At 40.6% G+C, this 27,493-nt stretch overlaps 1 pseudogene; it reads left to right on the forward strand.

Moving 5' to 3' along the window:
• The window catches only part of LOC111981641 (ectodysplasin-A-like), a 63,152-nt pseudogene that overhangs the window by 18,846 nt on the left and 16,813 nt on the right, over positions 1-27,493 (forward strand).

A 27,493-nucleotide genomic window follows, 5' to 3' on the forward strand; every position in this document is an offset into this window, starting at 1 on the left:
CCCACGGGGTGAGATCTTGCGTGGAGCCCCAGATCGAGGGAAGATTATCAGTGGTCTTGTATGTCTTCCATTTCCTAATAATTGCTCCCACAGTTGATTTCTTCAAACCAAGCTGCTTACCTATTGCAGATTCAGTCTTCCCAGCCTGGTGCAGGTCTACAATTTTGTTTTGGTGTCCTTTGACAGTTCTTTGGTCTTGACCATAGTGGGTTTGGAGTGTGACTGTTTGAGGTTGTGGACAGGTGTCTTTATACTGATAACAAGTTCAAACAGGTGCCATTAATACAGGTAACGAGTGGAGGACAGAGGAGCCTCTTAAAGAAGAAGTTACAGGTCTGTGAAAGCCAGAAATCTTGCTTGTTTGTAGGTGACAAAAACTTATTTTCCACCATAATTTGCAAATAATTCATTAAAAATCCTACAATGTGATTTTCTGGATTTTTTTTCTCATTTTGTCTGTCATAGTTGAAGTGTACCTATGATGAAATTACAGGCTCTCTCATCTTTTTAAGTGGGAGAACTTGCACAATTGGTGGCTGACTAAATACTTTTTTGCCCCACTGTATATATTATCCAAGCAAAATATATATATAGCAAAATATATATATAGTACCAGTCAAAATTTGGACACACCTACTCATTCAAGGGTTTTGGTTTATTTTTTACTATTTTCCAAATTGTAGAATAATAGTGAAGACATAAAAACTATGAAAATAAATATAATATTTTGTATTTTATATTCTAAAAATAGCCACTCTGTGCCTTGATGACAGCTTTGCACACTCTGGGCATTTTCTCAACAAGCTTCACCTGGAATGCTTTTCCTACAGTCTTGAAGGAGTTCCCACATATGCTGAGCACTCGTTGGCTGCCTTTCCTTCACTCTGCGTTCGAACTCATCCCAAACCATCTCAATTGGGTTGAGGTTGGGTGATTGTGGAGGCCAGGTCATCTGATGCAACACTCCATCACTCTCCTTCTTGGTCAAATAGCCCTTACACAGCCTGGAGGTGTATTGGGTCACGGTTAGTCCCACTAAGCGCAAACCAGACGGGATGGCGTATCGCTGCAGAATGCCATGGTAGCCATACTGGTTAAGTGTGCCTTGAGTTCTAAATAAATCACAGACAGTGTCACCAGCAAAGCACCCCCACACCATCACACCTCCTCCTCCATGCTTCACGGTGGGAACTACACATGTGGAGATCATCTGTTCACTTACTCTGTGTCTCACAAAGACACAGAGGTTGGAACCAAAAATATCAAATTGGGACTCATCAGACCAAAGGAAAGATTTCCACCAGTCTAATGTCCATTGCTCATGTTTCCTGGCCCAAGCAAGTCTCTTCTTATTATTGGTGTCCGTTAGTAGAGGTTTCTTTGCAGACCATGAAGGCCTGAGTCACGCAGTCTCCTCTGAACAGTTGATGTTGAGATGTGTCTGTTACTTGAACTCAGTGAGGCATTTATTTGGGCTGCAATCTGAAGTGCAGTTAACTAATGAATTTATGCTCTGCAGCAGAGGTAACTCTGGGTCTTCCTTTCCTGTGGCGGTCCTCATGGGAGCGAGTTTCATCAAAGTGTTTAATGGTAATTGCGACTGCACTGGTTCTTGCCGTAATATGGACTTGTCCTATTACCAAGTAGGGCTATCTTCTGTATACCACCAATACCTTGTCACAACACAACTGATTGGCTCAAACACATTAAGAAGGAAAGACATTTCACAAATTAACTTTTAGCAAGGCACACCTGTTAATTGAAATGCATTCCAGGTGACTACCTCATGAAGCTGGTTGAGAGAATGCCAAGAGTGTGCAAAGCTGTCATCAAGGTAAAAGGTGGCTATTTGAAGAATCTCAAATATAAAATATATTTTAATTTGTTTAACACTTTTTTGGTTACTATATGATTTCATATGTGTTATTTCATAGTTTTGATGTCTTCACTATTATTCTACAATGTAGAAAATAGTACAAATAAAGAAATAGTAGGTGTGTCCAAACTTTTGACTGGTACTATATATATTACACATTGGTAATTATACTCCACGCTGTCGGGGCTATCCATCTCATCACTCGTAAGCTTACCAGTGTTCACAGAAGGGGGGTTGCTCTCATGAGCACTGCTGGTTTTCTGGGAGAGGAGGAGAACGAGGTCCTGCACTCTCACTAGAGGAACTGTCACTATTCTCAAGGGGAGGAGGATGAGGAGGAGCAAGGCCACTGTCATTGCCGGCCCTGAGCAGTGTGGTCTCTGTCAGGACTGGGAGGCTGCTAGTGCTAGCTGCTGCAAAAGTAGGCCTCCTAGCTTCCACCTGTTAGGTGTTTCGTCGGTCGAGATTTGGCACGCACTTGATCAGGTGTTTTTGTGCACCACTTGGTCTTGCCTTTTGTTTATCCATCTTGAGCAACGCACACTTTTTTGAACTTGATAGCCAATTAGGTGCGGCGGCTGAGGCTGCTACCACTGGCACCGCTTAGAAATAGGTAATTAGATGCATGACAACTATATTGTCTGTCTCTCTCACCTACTACCATGCAGACTGGACAACACAAATACTTCACTTGCTACATGTGTAAATTAAAAAGGACAGTTCCTGTCAAATGTATTTCTTTAAAAAATGTATCAAATTTAGACATACTGTAGGTGTGAGATGACAGGCGCATTGGCCCCCAGAGCTCGTGGGCCACCCCACCTTGCGTGGGCTGCGGAGGTTTCCGCTACGTCAGTGATGCCAGTCAGGATAGACAAGATAGCTACTCAAACTTGATAGCCTGATATGGCTTCTTGGTGATCAAATGAATTTCCAAACATACCTCCTGTGAGTCCTGTCCATCACCAGCAGCTACGCCATGTGTGTCCCTCTACACCGAAGATGGTGGGTACTCTGTGAATATAGTCGATTCAGGCCGTTTACCATTGAAAACAATGGTCCGCTCCGGTCTACTTAAGGGGGTTGCGCCCCCATAGACACCAATGCGATACCAGCTGGGTCTGGTCTACTTAGCTCATTGAATTCCATTGAAACAGAAAAAAATTGGGATCCTCTTCCTTCTCTGCTCTACAATCTCCTCTACTGACAGGATCCATGCACCTCAGAAGGAAACACTTACTAGGGAGAATAGCATAGGTACTCTTTGCCTTGTCTAGTCAGTGTGCCCCCTCCTCAAAATACAGCTGACAGATATTTTTATAAATAATTATGATAAAACATGGGCAAAAAAATGAAGTTTAGTAATTATTTGTTTTGTATTTATTTTAATTGAACAGTTTTTTTTTTTACTTTAATGTTTGTTAACCTGAGGGGGCACGTGGCCCTGTGCACCCTGTGGGCATGACATCTCTGAGCACACACCACCACCAGATTCTCTTCTCTTAGTCCCTGGGAAATGGATATGATTTGCTGGATAAGAACTCTCATACACTCAAGGTTATAGGGTGGATTATGAATACAATGTTAAAAAAGGAAGCCAGGAATAGATCTTCTTAGACCTTGTCAAGTGAGGCATCGTGATCACATAATTGTTCACATATATCTCCATTGTCCCCTGAAGTCCTCATTATTGTTTCTGCATTTTTCCCAACTTGGCGAACAGGAATCTGCATACTATTAAAGTTGCTGGTGTCAGTGCATGATCTGGATGAGAGGAGGACAATGTCCAAACCTCTTCTTTCAATATCTCTGTGTAAATCTGACCAGACTCATGTCTAAGGAATCATTACATTTGACATATTTAGCAGACACTCTTATCCAGAGTTACTTACAGTTGAAATTAGGGATAAGCACCTTGCTCAAAGGCACATCAACATAATTTTCACCCAGCCAGCTCTGTGATTCAACCTTTCAGTTACTGGCCCGACGTTCTTAACCACTAGGCTACCTTCTGCCTGTATCACAATAACACTGATGTGATGCAAGATTTTGACAGTATGTATGATTAAAGTAGTCTGGGGAATTCCCTTTAAGAAAGAGAAGGCCAGATCTCCTCTGATTGTCAATTCAAACTTTTTCAATTGCTTTGTCACTGATGCCTTATGGATGGTCTGACTTGTTTTGAAGATACAATGTGGATCAATTGACTTTGTGCGTTCTTCAATCTAGTGAAAAGTACTATACAATGTGTAGCTCCCAATCCCCAACACGTTGATGAATTCAGTTTGTGCAAAACTGTAAATGAGGCGAACAGTGCTCTTTACTAATGTAGATGGTAGACCCCACTTGAGCTTCCAGTCAGCACAATTGTTCATTATATTCTGATGTCAGCATTCCTATATTATAGCTAAAGAGGTAATGAATACTGAAGTCTGTTGACTCCTACGTACAAAGGCTGTAATGTTCTGCATGTGTGACTTTTTCATTGTGCTTACACTGTTCAATTTCCAAAAGACTTGTAACATGAGTTTAATTCTGATTTATTCGTGCCAGAGACAACCAGTAAGGCTTGTCTGGGCTGTACCATGGCAGTTTCTGACACATCAGTGGATCCGGTTGGTTGCCTGTAGATCTGAAATGACATAATGACACACAAAAACAGAATATGTTGCACTGGTTTGTGTCCTGGAATGAATATATAAAGAGGCAATCTCCTCAACCACAGTCACTTATTGACTCAGTCATTGATGGGCTTACTCCCCCGTTCTCCATGGAAGTGTTCTTTACAAACGTCACGGCACCCTCCACACCAGGGAATCCTTTTTGAGGCAGTGTACTGTAGCTACTACCGTCATGGTTACGATGAGTGAGTCTCTGAATACAAATATATCTCAGTGAAACCCCTGATGTGTCTCCCTTCATGAGTCACTCCCCCCTCCTCCACCCTACACATCCCTCATGGTGTTCAGACGTCTGCACACACTCCAAAGTTTTGGGTTAAAACTATGTATGAATCAATTCTGATCTTTAATTTTTGTTTGCCAATAGGGCTGCTACACATATTGGTTGTAGTTGAACTGTTAGCTATTAACAAGTAGCTACTAAACATGTCAAGTGATTTATGTTCACCCCCATTCATTTGACATGTTTGAAATGACATGAGCAATAGTGTTCCAGCAATGAGTTCCTATGATTGAGAGCACTTGGACAAGGTTGAATACTGTTAACACTCACACATTTGGTCTAACATGGACCCAGTGCCCAGTTCAAACATGGGCCTCTGAGAATGGTGTCTGCTGACTGGTTCATGTAAGGCAGTGCGCTTCAAGACATGTTTTATTCCCCTTCTTTACAACAGTAATTTATGCCTATATTCTCTCTATATACAATACATTCTGTGCAGTTTAAACAATAGCAGTTGTGTTTATTCTTTAAATCATTCTTGTGGAAGGTCATGAAATGTTCCACACATTCATTGCGGGTGTTTTTATGGGCTGTTCACAGCATAATGACTAACTACATTTTTCATGAAGTAAAAACACTACTCATGAAGGCATGCTTGGGTTTGTACGACAAGTACAAATAAATATGAAGGCAGAGGAAGCTACTGTGAAACATGCCCACACATCCAGGGTAATCACTCTCCCTCTCAGTCCTAGTGATCCAAGCACTGCTAAACATATTGGCCACAGTGCCCACAGAAACATATTTGAATTGAACTCAAACTACCAACCACATGCTAGGCCTTCTATCTATCCAAATACCTCTCACCAGAATCATCTTGAGGTGTCCAAACATTTGATTAAACACCAGCATTGCAGAAAACGAGATCCTTCTTGATCCTTTTCCAGCAATATCAAACCACCTTTCACCTTACATATACTGTAACTTTGGCAAAATATAGTTGTCTTCAATTTCCATGTATTATGGATGAGTAGAGCTGCTATCCAACATGTATCTGATAACAAAAAATGTGTGGACCAGCATGGCACGCACACAGACTGAATATGAATCAATAAAGTAGTAGCCTCAGGCTCTACTGTTCCACCCATGGCTCCTCTTTCCCAAAAGCGTTCCCAAAAGTGATAGCACTACCCGCTGTGCCAAAAATGCTTGACATGTCACTGCAGGACTGAATTTAGGACGATTTTGGAATGAGTTGAGTTTTTTCCTATATTAGTGTTTCCCCTATATTCATTAGCAGCGGTGGCCCATCGCGGCGAAATTGTTGTCACTGTTGCTAAAAATCTGACGCAATTTGTTTAACACACACACACATATATATATATATATATATCTATATATATATATATATATATATCAAGTCCTCAACTGGCAGCTTCATTAAATAGTACCCGCAAAATACCAGTCTCAACGTCAACAGTGAAGATGCGACTCCGGGATGCTGGCCTTCTAGGCAGAGCATATCTCAGACTGGCCAGTAAAAAGAAAATATTAAAATGGGCAAAAGAACACAGACACTGGACAGAGGAACTCTGCCTAAAAGGCCAGCATCCCCGAGTCGCTTCTTCACTGTTGACATTGAGACTGGTGTTTTGCGGGTACTATTTAATGAAGCTGCCAATTGAGGACTTGTGAGGAGTCGGTTTCTCAAACTAGACACTTTAATGTACTTGTTCTCTTGCTCAGTTGTGCACTGGGGCCTCCCACTCCTCTTTCTATTCTGGTTAGAACCAGTTTGCGCTGTTCTGTGAGGGGAGTAGTACACAGCGTTGTACGAGATCTTCAGTTTCTTGGCAATTTCTCGCATGGAATAGCCTTCAATTCTCAGAACAAGACTAGACTGATGAGTTTCAGAAGAAAGTTGTTTGTTTCTGGCCATTTTGAGCCTGTAATCGAACCCACTAATGCTGATGCTACAGATACTCAGCTAGTCTAAAGAAGCCAGTTTTATTGCTTCTTTAATCAGAACAACAGTTTTCAGCTGTGCTAACGTAATTGCAAAAGGGTTTTCTAATGATCAATTAGCCTTTAAAATGATAAACTTGGATTAGCTAACACAACATGCCATTGGAACACAGGAGTGATGGTTGCTGATAATGGGCCTCTGTACGTCTATGTAGATATTCCATAAAAAATCTACCGTTTCCAGCTACAATAGTCATTTACAACATAAAAAATGTCTACACTGTATTTCTGATCAATTTGATCTTATTTTAATGGACAAAAAATTGCTTTTGTTTCAAAAACAAAGACATTTCTAAGTAACCCCAAACTTTTGAACGATAGTGTACATAGTTCTGCCGAGACGCTCTTTTAAATGTATAGTTGTTTCCTCAATGACTGGAAGTCTATGTGAACAGCTAGTATGGCATTGCACTAACACTAGTTGCAATGCACCCCCTCCCCCCACTACCCTTTGCCATCACTGCTGAAAAAATCCTAGGGAAAACACTGCATATGTACAGTACATACTTTTCCACTCCAATGTCGCATAATCATTCAGACTGACCCCTCAGCAACAGTACATGCTGTTTAGACAGAGAGAGGAAAGACATTTTTCAAACTCAACTCCACACAGAATAGAACAGTGTTGGCCTTTCGTCAAGGGCAAGACACTGGGTGGTCTGTTTTCAGCAGTGATGAGGAATAAGTCAAATCTCTTGTGTTTTTCTACCCACTGTCTCTCCAGCCCCCTCAGGGGTTAGCATGTGTGTCTGACTGGCTGTGGGCTCCCTCTTGGGCTTGGCCCCTAAGCAGAACACATATCTGACATAGGAGCCTTTAAATCAAGCCTCAGACCCAAGTACATGTTGATGTGACCTCAGGCTCCAGATGTGGACTTGTTGTAACCTTATGATTGAGGCATCATTCAATGTCTTTCAATCCAGTTCGTGCGGGCAAGAATATCACACTAATTAAAGTTGTTATAACCATTGTTCTACTGAAATGATGTATGCAGTCTTCCTTGCCCAAGTATGCTTAGCGGGCCTACATTTGTTTGATACGTTACATGTTGCCAGACACAAAACTGAGGTTATAGCACATTGGAAACATGTCTACTGAGCTTGTTCCAGTATCAGGCATGATATGCAAACAAGTGCTAAACAAAGTATGTTAAACACCCCTTGTTATGCTAATCAACAAATGTGTCCCTGATTTTAATTGGTCTGATTTGTGATAAACAATTTGTGACAAACCTTTTTTGGAAGTGGTTATTTTGTGTACAATAATGGCCTGGTGGGAGGGTCCATGCATTATAGACCTTCCTGGTCTCTTGACTGTGTGGAGTTCAGTTGAGTACATCATCCCGGTCCCAGTCCCAGCTGCACTACTAGAAACAGGGTGAAAGGTCTGTACTCTGATCTCCCCTATTACAGTGTGATGAATGAGATGGCAATGTCCGCCATCAGTATAAAAGGTGCAATTTAAAACGCACCTGGAAACGCCACCTGTATAGAAATGCTCCATGTCTCACGGCAGACTCATGTTGCATAGTCTAGACAGCGCGTCTCTCCAGCCTTTCAGAGCCCCGGCGCATTAGGTTAGCATTTGGCAGGTCAGCATCTGTTCCGGTAGTGGTGATACTCCCCACTCCGCCCCAGCCCCCACTGGGTTCCTCTAATATTGGATGTGTTCCCCTTGCTCCCCAGGGAACCTCTCTCTCATTCTCTCTCTCTCTGCTACCTTCTATCTTGTCTCCTGTCTGATTTACTTAGTATCTGTTCTCCTGTTGCTTTACACACCGCCTGGGGCGGCAGGTAGCCTTGTGGTTAGAGCGTTGGGCCAGTAACCGAAAGGTTGGGAAATCAAATCCCCGAGCTGACAAGGTAAAAATCTGTCGTTCTGCTCCTGAACAAGGCAATTAACCCACTGTTCTTAGAGCTGTCATTGTAAATAAGAATATGTTCTTAACTGACTTGCCTAGTTAAATAAAGGGTAAATATAAAATAAACACAGTCTCTCTTCTCCCCACATCTCATGCTGTTTGACCTGTCTAATGAATCACTGTTATCTCCAAGCTGCAGATGTTACCTAATTTGATCCTTTTCCAACTGTGTGCACATTTGACATACTACAAGGTAGAATCAAAGTAGAGGCTTATATTGGAACATGTACTGTACAATAGATTGTATTGTAAAGGGATTTAAAACGAGACAGTAGATTTGTGTTTCACTGTGAGTCAGTGGCGGTCGTGCCGTTTAAGATGAGGGAGGATATTATTTTTTTTATGAGCATGGCCTTATTTCTATTACAGCATATTGGATGACTGTCATTCATATTCCATTCACCCAGCTCAATGTAACAGCAATAGGTTTTGGCTTCTACATGATACTCAAATGTTCCCTGTACCCATCATGAGGTTACTACAACTTAGCCTATGGATGAAAGTTTACAACATAGATGCACAGGTCGAGAGAATTTTGAGTAATCAAGGTGACAGACAGTGACACATTCAATACCACCTTGCACACTCTTGCCTGCATCTAGCTGATCTAGGGTGTAATCATTAGTCCAACAATTGCAAATTAGAGTTTATATTGGACAAATTCAGGTATGATTATCCCCAATTGGTTCCATTTGGTTCCGTTTAAGAAACGTTTTTCAACAGAATCGGCGGAAATAAATACACCCCTGATCACACGCAAAACAGTTCACTTTCATAGCAGCCACATTCAAACAGCATGATCACTTTGCTCAATGTATATATAATTCCTTCTTCCAACTATCTATACGCTCTCCTCCTCTCACCTTTTCCCTTCGCTTGTGGACTTCAGTGCTGTCTGTGACCAGGCGAAAAAACCTTTCCAAGCCAAACCTTCATATCATGACAGCTAACCACTACACACAGCCTACATCGTTGTCAACTAAAACTACTAGAACTAACACGTTAGTAAATCCGCTACAATCATGCAGTACATTGTACAGTCAGAAATCAGTTTAGCAGTTACCAGTGGGCCCCAGTGGCAATAAATTAATAAAACCAAAAGCTTACGTTGATTTGGATGAGTTCCAGTGTTGGATAGCCATAACCAGCTAGCGAACATAGCATTCCTCTCTGTTTGAGCAGGGTGTTTGAGTAGGCTAAACTAGCTAGCTGCATTTGCTAGCTAAGTGAAAGTGAAAGTAAAAAAAAAAAATACAACCAAATATAGCTAGCTTGCTCTTCTCCTTAATTTTGAAAGAAATTCATTTGTTTAAAACTGTTCATCTATTGTCTTTCACCCTCTTTGATTCAACTACTCACCACATTTTATGCAGTGCTAGCTAGCTGTAGCTTATGCTTTCAGTACTAAATTCATTATCTAATCCTTTGATTGGGAGGACAACATACTGCAAGAGCTCTGATAGGTTGGAGGACATCCTCCGGAAGTTGTCATAATTACTGTGTAAGTCTGTGGAAGGGGTGAGAACCATGAGACTCCTATGTTTTGTATTGAAGTCAATGTACCCAGAGGAGGACAGAAGCTACACCACGGGGCTACACTACAGAGTGCTGCTGAGGCTAATGTAGATCTTCATTGCAAAACAGTGTTTTTATCAATTATTTGGTGATGTGAATATATTTAGAATAGTTTTATCTAAAAAGGATAACTTTTTTAATTTTTCACTATTTAGATTTTTATGAAATTCACTGAGGAGGATGGTCCTCCCCTTCCTCCTCTGAGGAGCCTCCACTGCTATGAGTACAGTATTATCATGTTTTGCATATTCTTTCTGGTCTGGATTTCTTCTGGGAGGGTTTCATGATAGAACTCTAAGTACATATTTGTAATTGTCATGCCATGGGCCATCACATATAGATTTCACATGTCTTTGTGCACCATACATATGGCAACTGCTGTAGAGTACTGTGAACACAGTTTACCTAGCAGATTGTTAGTTTTACCCATCCCACTGAAAGACAATATCTGCTCGGAGAGCATGTTCTCCTGCCAATTGATGAGACCTTAATTCTTAATCCTGTAAGTATGAAACCCAATACCTTTAATAAATGCTTTAAGGAACGCTCCCACTGGACACACTGGTTGAATCAACGTTGTTTCAATGTAATTTTCAATGCATTGTGACGTGGAATCAACAGGGAAAATACATAGGATTTTTTTTTTAAGTCATTAACCAGTACTGTTTTCATCTAATTTCAAACAGAGTTGTAAACACTGAAATTAGGGTAAAACTTCAATTTAAATACATTGACATAACAACCTGTTAGTCAGGTTAAGACAATCTAATTTCAACATAATCATCAGAACTCTGTATACGTTGAAATTGCGTTGAAAATTCCTCATCCTATATTCAATGTATTGGGTGGTTGAAATTCTGTTGAATCATATACAAGACAATATCCAAAGATAAAATTGTGTTATTAATACCATGCATTTGGCATCCTATTTATAGAGCTTAAGGTAACTACTTCTAAATTTCAAAAGATCCAGTCAACCATAGATAAATAATAGTATATTGTATGTAGCTAGCTTCACGTTGAAATGATGGTGTGCTTTGGGCAAATCAGATGTTAATAGAGCCTACATAAAGCCAACCTCACTCCGAATTTACTTTCACACACAGCTTGTTTAAGAAAAGTTAGAGTTACTTTCAACTATTCAATGTTATTTAGGTAGTCTACTCAAATGAGTATAGAAGCTGATCAATGTCTGAATATTTTGACATGATAGCTCAGCTGAAATTAAAAAGAGCTTGTTTCCAAAGCTAAGCAGCGTACATAGAGGTAGGCATCTGGATGGTATCGTTGGACTGTGGCTTCACATTTTATCTCAATCTACCTCTTTATTTAGGTTGTTAGCATGACGCTGAAACAATGATGTTGATTCAAACAAACATTTTACTATCAACATTGAAACAAGGTCAAATAACATGTCTAATTAAACCTAAAATTCAACCCAATATGGCCAATTTATTAGCTACACCACCCTATTCACAAAAAAAATGTTCTCTCCTACAGACAGTGAGTCACGTCGCTATGGCTTGCTATATAAAGCAGGCAGACAGGCATCGAGGCATTCAGTTACTGTTCAATTGAATGAGAATGGGCAAAACGAGTGACCTAAGCGACTTTGAGCGTGGTATGATCGTCGGTGCTAGGAGCGCCGGTTCCAGTATCTCAGAAATGGTCGGCCTCTTGGGCTTTTTACGCATGACAGTGTCTAGGGTTTACAGAGAAATGTGCGAAAAACAAAAAACATCCAGTTAGCGGCAGTCCTGTGGCCAAAAACAGCTTGTTGATGAGAGGTCTAAGGAGAATGGCAAGAATTGTGACATTTGGGGGGGTTAGCGTGTGCAATTTTTATGGGCCTAATAATAAAGGTAAAATAATAAAAGGTAAAACACCTTTTAATGTGGCATAAATACAACCAGTCATGATTGTCATACAAATCACTTTAAAAAGTAGGCTACCGGTGCATGTTCGTCCAGTCCAAAATAATTTCAGCATCCAGACTGCATGTATACTCGTGCCATTTGATGAATGGAAATAGACATCTGTTACAAAACACCAAAAAGTGTTCCTAATGACAATCAGCAATTGCCATTGATTAGGCCTACATGAATTGATACGTCTTGCTGACAAATGTATCTTTTTTGTAGCCTGAAAAGTTGGGACACATGAAAAGGGGCTGAAACTATTCCTTGAAAACGGGATGGTCACCCTAACACATGGTGAATTTACTAGACTACGCTGCAATGTGTATTACCATGAACTTCAAATAGGCAGCCAGTGATGTGGTGGTAAAAAAATAGGTGGGTAAACTCTGATTGCCGGATGCTGCAAAAACAAATTACACTCCCTATACTTTTTTCTGAATTTTTTCAGAAAAAGGTGGATAAACGGTGTTTACTTGCGTTTACCCTACACTAGGCCACCTCTGCCGGTAGCTTACCCTCTCAGCCGAGGCAATTTTGCAGACATGAATACACAGAGAACAGGTAGCCTACATTCAATATAATACATTCATTGAATCAAAACATGTTTTACACCCTAGTTCATGAGTTGTTAATGCTTGGAGTCTTCACAGATTGTGCAACATAAAACACTACCTTTCTTTCCTTACGTTAATGACATTTATGAGAGTATTATTTGTCATTATTAAGCATTTAACAATTGAATTAGAACATTGAACTTAAACCCTTTATGGATCTTGGAGATCTCTGAAAATGCACTGTAAGTGTAACTATGCCACGTAACACTTCATTACGTTTCGTCATGAAAACAGTTCTCATGGGCACACAAATCCAAAATAATGTAGGCCTATCGCATTGCAAAATCGAATGCTTCTAAACGAACGTTAACCTCTTCTAACCGAAAGAGTCATCTTATAGGCTTACTGTCATTAACGTATACTTGTTGGATGGATTGGATGCGCATTACTGTCTAGCTGTAGGCTAGTTGTCTAGTGATATTGTCGACCATAATCAGCCGATCCAGGAAAAAAAACAAATATTGGTAGAAAATAATAAATCTACATAAATGGTCTACTACTTCTGGCCACAGATAGTGCCGGAGAACACCAGTACCGCGCGCACCTGGAAAACAAAACAATGAGCGTTCTAAACAGCTGACTGACAAAAGCAAACAATGATAAATCAACAAATACATCTAATGCATTGAAATATAGGCTCTTTTTATCAAGGATGCATGGCAAACAAATGGCAAAAATGAGGAAGTACAAAGGAAAATCTATGCGTAAAGGATCTCAGCTGAGGCTGAAATTCAGCACTACTGAGTGGACCAACCAGCTCTCACAGTCTCACATCAGAATTAGACGTTCATCCATGTTTCAAAAAAATTATCAAAGTAGTTCCAAACGTCAAATTAAACCTAACCATTACAAAAATATTTTTCTATTGCTGGATTTGAACATGCAACATTTGCCCCTTTGGAATCAGAGGCAGATGCTTACACCCATCCATCATCCACGTCCACAACGCCCTAGAAAACCGAAACCTACTTGAAGGTAACAGTGCTCATTGTTGCCCCTAGTGGCCGGTTTTCATGCAGTCTCCTGATGTCCTCAGACATGGATGGACGTCGAAAACGTACTTGTATCACGAGTGATCTGCCTGGAGTAGACAGCACTGAAACATAGAAATCAATGTTTTAAGCCATGACAGAGAGGTGGAGGTGTTAATTTCACATGGAAGCTTTTATTTTCATGTTTACCACAGTAAAACATATTTTCCACTACATTTGAAACAAATAGGAGAGTGGTTAAATTAGCATTATTTAGAGACCCTCTCCACCCCCACCCAATGTTGGATTTCTGTTGCATTTAGTGGTGCTACAGTAGTGTGTATTCATGGATGCCAAGGAAAATCAGGCTTCTCAAAAGAAATGACCAACATTTCCAACCTGTGTTTCATAATTTTCCTTCAATTCGCAAGTGGCTGAATGTATCTCACAGGAGAAAGCATTCGAGCAAGTGAAACTGTGCCCCTCTGTCTCTCTACGTGTAGGCCATCTATCTGATGCTGTCTGGTCCAAATGAGTATGACATTGTCGCCACCAGTAGCATTGAAGGCAAGGGAAACCAGCGAGCATTTGGCCTCCCTTGATAAAAAAAGTGTACAAAATTAGCCAATCAGCGTTGAGCTAAACTGAGCGAGCTCAACTGTGAATGGTCCTGGCGCACCAAAAAAAAGTGTAAAGGGAACCCAGCTTGGATTTGGCTTCACTCCTATCAAATCCCATTGTAAGCATACGTCATTGACAGAAAAACTTGAATTGTTGCATCTGGTTTTGCTGTTATCCTCCGGTGGCTAGCTAGACAGCTGGCAAAAATTGTCCCTTTACTAAATTAGCCATGGATGGAGATAGGGAATTGGACTTGTGGTTTTACTTAATTCTCCGTATTGGCCAATGATTATAATGACGATTCTGATCCAACCATTAATTCATACATTGTTGTGCCCCTGGCCTTAAAGGATGGAAGTTCAATATGTAGCTAGATGTATAAGGCTAATGTTAACTAGCTAACGTTTCCCATGAATGGAAGTTAGGCTTTTAGCCAAGTAGCCTAGGACAACAAAAAATATAAGCGTGTACTGTATGACAGAGTGGTGGACAGTTTCGTTAACATGAAAGAGAGAAGGATGGTATTGGCGTTTCTCTACAAGTAGGGTGAGTCAGCACATGTTTTCTACTTGCACAAACATGCACGCACACACACACACACAGAAATCAGAACCATGGAGAGCCACAACATATTTAGCTTACATTGATTGGACTAAATTGTTTTTGGTATCTTTTAGTTGTCAGTGTATTAGACTAAGCAGAGGGGATTTGATGATGTTGATATGTCAAAGTTGAAATGGTGCTGGAATAGTGGAGGCAGCTCCTGTTTTCTTTGTGACTCGCGGTAACTCTCTGTGGTTATAAATCAATAGTTGTTTTGTGGTCGGAAAATATTGGAAACATTAACTTGCTTGACCATTCTGTAGGTCATGTAACTGTCTGTTACTGTACATGCAATATGCTTTGTGGACTTCACTGGACAGAGGTTGCTATCCGGTTTTGTGATAAAACAAATGTGTGGTTGAATTTTCCCCATTGATTTTACCCGCGCACTGCTACTGGGGAGCTAATGTCTCATTCAGGGGAGCTGTGTCCCACCTGGCTCCCCTGTAAAATCGCACCTTGGGCGGACCACAAACAGGCAAATAATGGTACAGTACAACAGTTGTGTGCAGAATGGCATCTCAGAATGCACAACTCATCGGTCCTTCTTGCGGATGGGCTGTTGCAGCAGACGACCACACCGGGTTCCACTCCTATCAGCTAAAAACAAGAAGAAGCGGCTCCCGTGGGCATGCGATCACCAACCAACACTGGACAATTGAGGAGTGGAAAAACATTGCTTGGTTCAATGAATCCCAGTTCCTGTTGCGTCATGCTGATGGCAGAGTCAGGATTTGGCGTAAGCAGCATGAGTCCATGGCCCCATCCTGCCTGGTGTCAACAGTACAGGCTGGTGGCGGTTGTGTAATTGTGTGGGGAATGTTTTCCTGGCACACGTTAGGTCCCTTGACACCAATTTCGCAATGTTTGAACACCACACCTTGTAGAATCCATGCCCCGAAGAACTCAGGCTGTTCTGGAGGCAAAGGGGGGGTCTGACCCGATACATGGGTGTACCTAATTAACACCAATGAGTATAGGATGATCAAAAAAATTATTGTAATATGTGGAATTTTCAACACAATTTCAATGTATACAGTACATAGTTCTGATGATTATATTGAAATTAGATTGATGTAACAACCTATTAGTCAAGTTAAGTCCATTTATTTAGGTTGAAGTTTTACTCTAATTTCAATGTATACAATGCTTGTGTGATCGTTTTTAAGACCTCAAATTACTTTTCATTAATAATCTTGTCTAACAACATGTATTACTGGGCAGTGCAAATTAAAATCAAATCAAATGTTTTTGGTCACATACACATGATTAGCAGATGTTAAAGCGAGTGTAGTGAAATGCCTGTGCTTCTAGTTCCAACAGTACAGTAATATCTAAAAGATAATCTAACAATTCCCAACAACTTCCTAATACACACAAATCTCACAAGTAATGTAACAATTCCCCAACAACTACCTAATACACACAAATCTAAAGGGGTGAATGAGAATATGTACATATAAATATATGGATGAGCGATGGCCGAGCGGCATAGGCAAGGTGCAGTAGATGGTATAAAATACAGTATATACATGTGATATGAGTAATGTAAGATATGTAAACCTTATTAAAGTGACTAGTGATCCATTTATTAAAGTGTCCAGTGATCGAGTCTCAATGTGGGCAGCAGCCTCCCTGAGTTAGTGATTGCTGTTTAGCAGTCTGATGGCCTTGAAATAGAAGTTGTTTGTCAATCTCTCGGTCCCAGCTTTGATGCACCTGTACTGACCTCACCTTCTGGATGATAGCGGTGTGAACAGGCAGTGGCTTGGGGAGGTTGTTGTCCTTGATGATCTTTTTGGCCTTCCTGTGACATCGGGTGCTGTAGGTGTCATGGAGGGTAGGTAGTTTGTCCCCGGTGATGCTTTGAGAAGACCGCACCACCCTCTGGAGAGCCTTGCTGTTGAGGGTGGTGCAGTTGCCGTACCAGGCTGTGATACAGCCCGACAGGATGCTCTCGATTGTGCATCTGTAAAATCTTCTCAGGGTTTTGGGTACAAGCCAAATTTCTTCAGCCTCCTGAGGTTGAAGAAGCGCTGTTGGGCCTTCTAGCAACACACTGTCTGTGTGGGTGGACCATTTCAGTTTGTCCGTGATGTGTACGCCGAGGAAATTAAAACTTTCCACCTTCTCCACTGCTGTACCTGCGATGTGGATAGGGTGTGCTCCCTCTGCTGTTTCCTGAAGTCCACGATCATCTCCTTTGTTTTGTTGCCGTTGAGTGAGAGGTTGTTTTCCTGACACCACACTCCGAGTGCCCTCACATCCTCCCTATAGGCTGTCTCGTCGTTATTGGTGATCAAGCCCACTACTCGTGTCGTCTGCAAACTTGATGATTGAGTTGGAGGTGTGCATGGCCACGCAGTCGTGGGTGAACAGGGGGTACAGGAGAGGGCTGAGCACACACCCTTATGGGGCCCCAGTGTTGAGGGTCAGTGAAGTGGAGATGTTGTTTTCTACCTTCACCACCTGGGGGCGGCCTGTCAGAAAGTCCAGAACCCAGTTGCACAGGGATGGGGTTGAGACCCAGGGCCTCCAACTTGATGATGAGCTTGGAGGGTACTATGGTGTTGAATGCTGAGCTGTAGTCAATGAACAGCATTCTTCCATAGGTATTATTTTTGTCCAGATGAGATAGGTGCAGTGCAATGGTGATTGCGTCATCTGTGGACCTGTTAGGGAGGAATGCAAACTGAAGTGGGTCTAGGGTGGCCGGTAAGGTTGAGGTGATATGATGCTTGACTAGCCTCTCAAAGCACTTCATGATGACAGAAGTGAGTGCTACGGGGCGGTAGTCATTTAGTTCAGTTATCTTGCCTTCTTGGGTACAGAAACAATGTTAGCCATCTTGAAACATCTGGGGACAACGGACTGGGATAGGGAGCGATTAAATATGTCCGTAAACACACCAGCCAGCTGGTCTGCTCATGCTCTGAGGACGTGGCTAGGGATGCCGTCTGGGCCAGCAGCCTTGCAAGGGTTAACATGTTTAAATGTTTTTCTCACGTCAGCCACTGAGAAAGAGAGGGTGGGGGTGCAGACTTTGTTAGCGAGCTGCGACGGTGGCACTGTATTATCCTCAAAGCAGGCAAAGAAGGGGTTTAGTTTGTCTGGAAGCGTGACATCGGTATCCGTGACGTGGTTGTATTTTGTTTTTGTAGTCCGTGATTTCCTGTAGAAATTAGATGTATTTTTTATTTGAAACTGAACCAGCCCTTTCTTGGAAATGTTTCCTCTTAATGAAAAGGTTGGGAGTAATATTATCTACAAGTGGAACCCCAAGACTATATCAACAAAAACGAGCAATCCCTGTACCATCAATTTAGTAAGTTATTTGGTCTGAAACAAGACTTGTCACCCAATACACCTCTGTGGCAAAACAGACTCCTGCCAAAACATTTCAACAGTGGCATGAGAAGTGAATAACGCATTTACAACATTGTTATATAGATGGGGTGCTAATGTCATTTAGAACATTGTTATATAGATGGGGTGCTTATGTCATTTGAATCATTGTTATATAGATGGGGTGCTTATGTCATTTAGATCATTGTTATTAGATGGGGTGCTAATGTCATTTAGAACATTGTTATATGATGGGGTGCTTATGTCATTTAGATATTGTTATATAGATGGGGTGCTAATGTCATTTAGAACATTGTTATATAGATGGGGTGCTAATGTCATTTAGAATTCTGTTATATATGTATTAGATGGGGTGCTAATGTCATTTAGAACATTGTTATATAGATGGGTGCTATGTCATTTAGAACATTGTTATATAGATGGGGTGCTTATGTCATTTGAACATTGTTATATAGATGGGGTGCTTATGTCATTTAGAACATTGTTATATAGATGGGGTGCTAATGTCATTTAGAACATTGTTATATAGATGGGGTGCTTATGTCATTTAGAACATTGTTATATAGATGGGGTGCTAATGTCATTTAGAACATTGTTATATAGATGGGGTGCTATGTCATTTAGAACATTGTTATATAGATGGGGTGCTAATGTCATTTAGAACATTGTTATATAGATGGGGTGCTAATGTCATTTAGAACATTGTTATATAGATGGGGTGCTAATGTCATTTAGAACATTGTTATAAGATGGGGTGCTTATGTCATTTAGAACATTGTTATATAGATGGGGTGCTAATGTCATTTAGAACATTGTTATATAGATGGGGTGCTAATGTCATTTAGAACATTGTTATATTACGATGGGGTGCTAATGTCATTTAGAACATTGTTATATAGATGGGGTGCTTATGTCATTTAGAACATTGTTATATAGATGGGGTGCTTATGTCATTTGAGCTGAAAGAGAAATATACCAGTTATCCAATAATAGTTTATTTTGTTATTTACAGTTAAGAAACTTTCTCAGAAGCAGTCTTGGAGACATTACTTTTCTACATCTATCAAGTATTGAACGACTACTCCATAATAACCATGACTCATATAGATTTATATCCAGAGTGTACTCATTGCTAATGCAACAATGACCAAAACCAGATGTACATAAGTCAAGAGAGCAATGGGAATCTGATTTGAATATTACAATTGATGAGGGGGTATGGTCGGACCTATGCCAAGATAGTGTGTCAGTGACTATCAACACTAGATACAGACTTATACATTACACCTTCCTCCACCAACTCTATCTGACACCTCAGAGGCTACATATATATAACCTTGAAATATCAGAAATGTGTTTCAGATGTGGAACAACAGAAGGCATTTTTTTGCATTCTACTTGGCAGTGTACTATATAATTATGGAGGTCCCTTTCCCACTTGACCCTGAAATATGCCTTCTGGGTAACTTTACAAATGTGAGTTTGAGGAATAACTTCAATATCATATTTACAGAAATCGCCCTTGCCACTGCAAGAAAATGTGTTGCATTGACATGGAAATCTGATTCCCCTCTCCCAATTCCAAGATGGCTCTCTGAAATTAATAAGTGTATTCCTATTAAGAAGATGACCTATGCTTTAAGAAATAAATTCAACTACTACTTTGTATGGCAACCCTTCCTGGACTATATGGAAATACTTCCATTGGGGTTGGTGATATGTGCTTGTAGATCGATGTTAATATTGTCTCTCCGTAATGTACTGTTTATATTGCTTTATGTATGTGTTGGTCTCTCTTGTCTTTTGCCTTATTTAGTCATTATTAGTATTAGTATTATTCAAACATTATAATAAAAAAAAATGTAATTTGTAATTGTTTTAATAAAAAATGTATTTTGGGGGAGGGGTGGGGAGGGCTGAATAAGCTTTTTTGTAGTACTTACTCTTGCTGTGTTGTATTGTTCGGTTGTTCAATAATTGAAAAATAAAATGAAATAATTGTTATTATTTTGTCCAACAACATTGTGTTCTTTCTCGCTATAGGCTGTGTTTGCAGATATCTTGTTTCATTCAGTATATATTTGATTGACATGCTCAGTAATTGTCAGGATGTAGTGATCTTCTGTTGGGGTGAATCAAATGAGATTACATCATAGTGTTTGTCATCCCATACTTGTCATTTTTTGGGACTGAGGATCTCCTCTGTAATAATTGGATGGAAGCCTCTTGTTAGATTGTAAGGTACACATTTACTCTTCATATTTATAACTTTTTGTAATGTAGATAGCATTTGTATCATAAAGGTGAGCAACAGCATACTGTATAAACTACATCTATTTGGTTGTTATAATACCTCAATGGAAAAGTACTTGGTGAGAGTCAAGTTGACACAAAGCTGCGGTTCAGAGGTCTTGTCTCAGGCTCTACAGACTATAATGAGTGCCTGTCAGGGTAACTAAAGTTTTGGCTGTCCTCTCCCTTTATGGGCTGGCTGGGATATCAAAGGCCCCGCTGATAAACAAAATAAACTCCCACCACTGCTTTCACCCTTTATTGTCCTGCCCGGTTTTAATGTTGGCCAGGTGCAGAGTTAAGCACAAACTCTAGCATTTTTAAGCCGGCATGCAGCGAGCAAATCATCCACAGAAGCATGCCTGTTGTTGGTATCACTCAGCTACAGTATGACCGTACATCCTCAGTACTGCTGAATAAATCCATTGTTATTACATTGTATTTGATTGTATCCATTGGTTACAGTTCTCATGTAACATTCCTGTCCTGAACTCCAATATTTTAGAGTAAAGTATGTAATGTAGGTAGTAAGTACCCTGATATCAGTGCAATATCCATATAGAACTGAGACTACTCTATAAACGCTGACACGCGTATACCAGCATATGAGACTCACCTCTGAAGAGTCTAATGATAGTTGGTGGAAGTGGACTATCACCCCAAAGGAATGTAGAGGGGCCATAAAATGAAACTTTTGGCTGGGAGTCATGTGACAGATGGGTAATGCTCATTGTTCACGTTTGGCAAGCCCTAGTCTCTCTTGCACATTTTCCCATAATTTTACGTACGTTATTGCCTTAATCAGCGTCACTCATTTATGTATGGCTTTTGAAACAGTAGTTTGAAGACACGTTTATGGAAAACGGAACTAGTGAAAATGAGCTATTAGTGTCCTGTAATGTATTGGGGCAAAACTCCCTATAACTGTTCACCCAGGCTTTATATAAGCAGACTAACACAATCTTTTGGAATGCAGACAACCCATGTTTAAACCCAGTCAAGAGTAACATTTATTTTCCTGCCCTAAGGTTATTGGTGGACTTTTGGAATTGATGGCTGCTGCTTTCTATTGTCATAAAATGTGCTATTTTCAATGAGTAATCAATACCACATCTCAAGTAGGATCCTCGGCAACGAGCGGCCTGCTCTGCCAAGGGCAGCGTTATGAGCTCAACATAGGATTGTCTACTATCCAACAGACAGAGACTGCCTGGGTTTGGTTTTCTGCATCTTGTACTCAAGCCTAATGCCTTCCGTCAATGGAATCATGTTTTCACATGGTTTCCCCTGGAGTTGGGCATGCATCTGAAATGTTCATCTCTTGCACACTATCTCCCTCTCCCATTCTTCCTATCCCCTCTTCTTAGTATCTGTGGAGAGGAACTCTGCTTATCGCGTTGCAGTTTGGTCTAATTTATGTTCCATAAGTGCAGGTCTCATAAATACTCAAAGTGAACAAAGCCAAGTAATTCAATCCTGTGTCAACAAAGGCCAAAAAAACAGACAAATCTAACCCCAGTATGGATATGAAATATAATTTGAAAGAACATACACTTTTTCTTCTTTTGCACACATTGCCCGTGATTTCCATGAATGTTATGAGATTATAGGAACACATTTTGTTTATCTTATGCAAGTATTCATGCCTTGCTTGTTGAAATGATAAAGACTCCAATGCAAACAACAGTTCTATTTCAATTTTATAACACTTTTCCTTGTTTTCTTCACTGACCAACAGAATAGGTTGCCTCTGGGGAACAGTGACGAAAGCTCTCACCTCAAAGAAGACAGAGATAATGCTGTCCATCGCACCAAAAGGAGCCAGCAGAATAAACGACTTGATTCGGGTATGGATTCTTTCTTGGAACAACGATTTCATTACATTCAGAGAATGCCTTAAACTTTCATGTTCTAATTTGTTAAATGACTGGACGGATGGGTATACATCAAGGTTTTACCTCCAGGTAAAAGACTCAAGACAGCAGGGATAGAGCAGGCCTGAACCCAGTATGCTGTATGGTTCATGGTGGGCAGTGGTATAATGGAAACTATACGCAGGTATACACCGTAACCCCGTTTCTTTTCAGTGTACATTGCGTATATTCAGTTCTTAATTACATTTACATTTAAGTCATTTAGCAGACACTCTTATCCAGAGCGACTTACAAATTGGAAAGTTCATACATATTCATCCTGGTCCCCCCGTGGGGAATGAACCCACAACCCTGGCGTTGCAAGCGCCCACACGGGACCAATCCCCACTGATGCGTATCAAAATAGTGGAGTGGAGTTATAAGCCGTATCAATTAATAAGGCTGATGGAATATATCATAATGTTTAGCTTAAGATGTTGATAAACTATTATTTCTTCACATTTTAAGCGCAGTAAGGAATGTGCACACAGTGGTAGGCCTACAAGAGAACTCACTAGAACATGTTTTCTAGCCAACCGAATTAATTTAAATGTCCTAAATCATAATTTAAGTACACGTTTAAATGTCACATGATAAGAACAACCATCTATCAAAACGAGTCAATGGCTAGCTAACAGTCTAGTCTACTGACAAGCTAGCTAACTAGCTGTTTAGCTGGCTAGCATACCCACAAACTCGTTTTAATCATATTAACCAGCTAGCTAGCACATTATCTTGTCAAACTGTTAAATTAGTAGCCAGACAGTTTCAAGTGATGTTAAATAACAATATAAGTCTTCTACAAACTTTGAGGGTGGTTTCTCTAAACAGTTCATCAGGGAGACCTCCGTTGTAACTAGCTATGCTGCGCTCTATTGGAATAGTTAATACTCAAATTATACATTGTTTTGAAGCTTAAAATCTCCTCTTTCCAATAGTGTATATAACTTCCAATGTGCTTAGGGGTCAATGTGACTGATTATGATAGAACAAGCCACGTATGACTAGCATAATGCCTTTGGCCTCCTAGACATTGAAAGAAAGTTGATTTGAAAGCCAAGAGAACAGGAGACTGCATATGAGGAACTGTTTATAAAATATTTATTTATATGTTCGGTTTTTGGCGTGGCTATTTTGAACAAAGGTAAGACATGCCTCATAATATGAAGTAAAACATCCAGGATTCAAACAATTAAGGAACAGGAAAAATATAGTGATGCTAGTGATCGGCCTATCGTCTTCTGGTAGCCTATATGGAAAGGCTTTACCAAAATCCTTCTCATTTAATGTTAACTAGCTATAAAGTAGCCTATGCCTACCTGGCAGAATGATATCACAATTATTTACAAAAGAAAGTAACAAACTGGAAGTTGCAACAGGAACATAAACTGGGGATAACTCCCAAAACAGTTGCACTCAAACAACTCCGAACTTAATAATACCTGTCCACAACCAGTCCCTTGCCTGGCCTAGACAGAAATTACAAGGCTTAGATAGCCTACCTGGAACCTTCACTATGGACCGTCCAATTATTAACCAATCATCAAGTATCAGTTTCAATATGGACCACACCATTATTAACCAATCATCAATTAGCATTTTTTATTTTTTATTTTTTTCACCTTTATTTAACCAGGTAAGCTAGTTGAGAACAAGTTCTCATTTACAACTGCGACCTGGCCAAGATAAAGCAAAGCAGTGCGACACAAAAAACAACACAGAGTTACACATAGAATAAATAAGCGTACAGTCAATAACACAATAGACAAAAAAGAAAGTCTATATACAGTATGTGCAAATGGCGTGAGGAGGTAAGGCAATAAATAGGCCATAGTAGCGAAGTAATTACAATTTAGCAAATTAACACTGGAGTGATAGATGAGCAGATGATGGTGTGTAAGTAGTGATACTGGTGTGCAAAAGAACAGAAAAGTAAATAAAACAATATGGGGATGAGGTAGGTAGATTGGGTGGGCTATTTACAGATGGGCTATGTACAGCTGCAGCGATCGGTTAGCTGCTCAGATAGCTGATGTTTAAAGTTAGTGAGGGAAATATAAGTCTCCAGCTTCAGCGATTTTTGCAATTCATTCCAGTCATTGGCAGCAGAGAACTGGAAGGAAAGGTGGCCAAAGGAGGTGTTGGCTTTGGGGACGACCAGTGAGATATACCTGCTGGAGCGCGTGCTACGGGTGGGTGTTGTTATCATGACCAGTGAGCTTTACCTAGCATAGACTTATAGATGACCTGGAGCCAGTGCGTCTGGCGACGAATATGTAGCGAGGGCCAGCCGACTTGAGCATACAGGTCGCAGTGGTGGGTGGTATAAGGGGCTTTGGTGACAAAACGGATGGCACCGTGATAGACTGCATCCAGTTTGCTGAGTAGAGTATTGGAAGCTATTTTGTAAATTACATCGCCGAAGTTGAGGATCGGTAGGATAGTCAGTTTTACGAGGGTATGTTTGACGGCATGAGTGAACGAGGCTTTGTTGCGAAATAGGAAGCCGATTCTAGATTTAATTTTGGATTGAAGATGTTTAATATGAGTCTGGAAGGAGAGTTTACAGTCTACAGTCTAAACACCTAGGTATTTGTAGTTGTCCACATATTCTAAGTCAGAACCGTCCAGAGTAGTGATGCTAGTCGGGCGGGCGGGTGCGGGCTGCGAACGGTTGAAAAGCAGGCATTTGGTTTTACTAGCATTTAAGAGCAGTTGAAGGCCACGGAAGGAGTGTTGTATGGCTTTGAAGCTCGTTTGGAGGTTAGTTAGCACAGTGTCCAAAGAAGGGCCAGATGTATGCAGAATGGTGTCATCTGCGTAGAGGTGGATCAGGGAATCACTCGCAGCAAGAGCGACATCGTTGATATATACAGAGAAAAGAGTCGGCCCAAGAATTGAACCCTGTGGTACCCCCATAGAGACTGCCAGAGATCCGGACAACAGGCTCTCCGATTTGACACACTGAATTCTGTCTGCGAAGTAGTTAGTGAACCAGGCGAGGCAGTCATTTGAGAAACAAAGGCTGTTGAGTCTGCCGATAAGGATACGGTGATTGACAGAGTCGAAAGCCTTGGCCTCGAAAGCATGTCGAAAGCATGAAGGCATGAATGCACAATAAACATATTCAGACAATAATCAATATATTACTAAATATATACACACTTCAGTCAATAGTGTAGGACCCTGCATAAAGCAGGGTAACATTTGTTCTCCCTTGGAATTCAACCACATTACAGATCTCAGTAACACATGATAAGTAGCGCTCCTGAACACGGCTGTGTTTGACACACCTCCTGATGCAGCAGGAACAAAGGATTCACCTCTTCATTCAACGAGGATTACCGGTATGTTTGCAAACAATTTTTTACCTTTAACCTAGCGATTGCATCACCAAAATATTTGCACTTGAAGCATACTAAGACTGAGTAACATAGCGCTACAAACAAATGGCTGGCACATCCAAAACCAAATTAATGTTGGCGTGAACTCTAACATGCATTTCTCTCTCATTACAGGCGAACATCGGCAGTACTGAAGGACATGGCTAAACACATATTACATTCAATAAATTAATTTGAATTCTCATAAACCCTTAAAGTGTTTCAAATGTCTGGTTACTTATATAAGGCATGTCTTTAGATTGTGAAAGAGATTATTTGGACGATCATCACAATTGGGTTTATCATTTTAGGTCATTCAGAGTACATGTCACTGTTTCTCATGTTTAAAAAATTACACAGGGCGCCTTTCCTTCACTGGGAAGGCCGTTTAGTTGCATTTACAGAGGCTGGATCTATGCACTTTGGGAGGGAGACGTTGTTCCCCACTTCTATGTTGTTGGTATAAAACCAGAATATAAGTAATTACATTTTTGCGGCCGTTCTCCTGATTTCTTGGTTTGAAAGGAGTGAGCACTGGATTTTTGATGTGGTATTCAGTTCAAAGCCTGACATGCATTGCATTGGAACATTTACAATGCAGTAATTTGTTTGGGCGCTCTGTCATTAGAGGGTTTAAGTCTCTCTCTCTCCCTCACTCTCTCTTTCCATTGTGGGCTACTGCTGCTGCTTAGATATCAGTTGAAGTGAGTCTACATATTTCAGCTTCACACAATAAGGTTGGTATGATCCTGCCAGAATTAGGATCTGCTGGTGAGGCATTGTTCCTTTCCTCGGATTACCTCCAGTCAGGGGAGGCTGAGGAGATGATTGACATGTGTTTTGGACGCTGCTGCTTTCTGCTCTGAGGATGTATTTACATGTAAATATGGTGCAGGTCCAGTGTTTTCATTGGAGAGGTACTGTAGGGAAGAAGTGGTGCTGTGATTCCAGCTGGAGAGCTGCTCTTTTGGCTTAAAGGAAAGATTCACCCATTTTGAATGTTACTATATATTTTTTCTTATCTCTGAGACAAAATATGCATATCAGAGATGCACAAAAACTACACTGAACAAAAATATAAATGCAACATGTAAAGTGTTGGTCCCATGTTTCATGAGCTGAAAAAAAAAATCCCAGAAATGTTCCATATGCACCAAAAGCCTATTTCTCTCAAATGTTGTGCACAAATTGGTTTACATCCCTGTTAGTGAATATTTTTCCTTTGCCAAGATAATCCATCCACCTGACAGGTGTGGCATACCAAGAAGCTGATTAAACAGCATGATCATTACACAGGTGCACCACTTTAAAATGTGCAGTTTTGTCACACAACACAATGCCACGGATGTCTCAAGTTTTGAGGGAGCATGCAATTGGCATGCTGACTGCAGGAATGTCCACCAGACATTCATGCTTCTCTGTTTCCAGAGAATGTAATGTTAATTTCTTACCATAAGCTGCCTCCAATTTTGTTTTAGAGAATTTGGCAGTACGTCCAACCGGCCTCACA

Source organism: Salvelinus sp. IW2-2015, linkage group LG20 (genome assembly GCF_002910315.2).
Source record: "Salvelinus sp. IW2-2015 linkage group LG20, ASM291031v2, whole genome shotgun sequence".
NCBI classification, from domain to species: Eukaryota; Metazoa; Chordata; class Actinopteri; order Salmoniformes; family Salmonidae; genus Salvelinus; species Salvelinus sp. IW2-2015.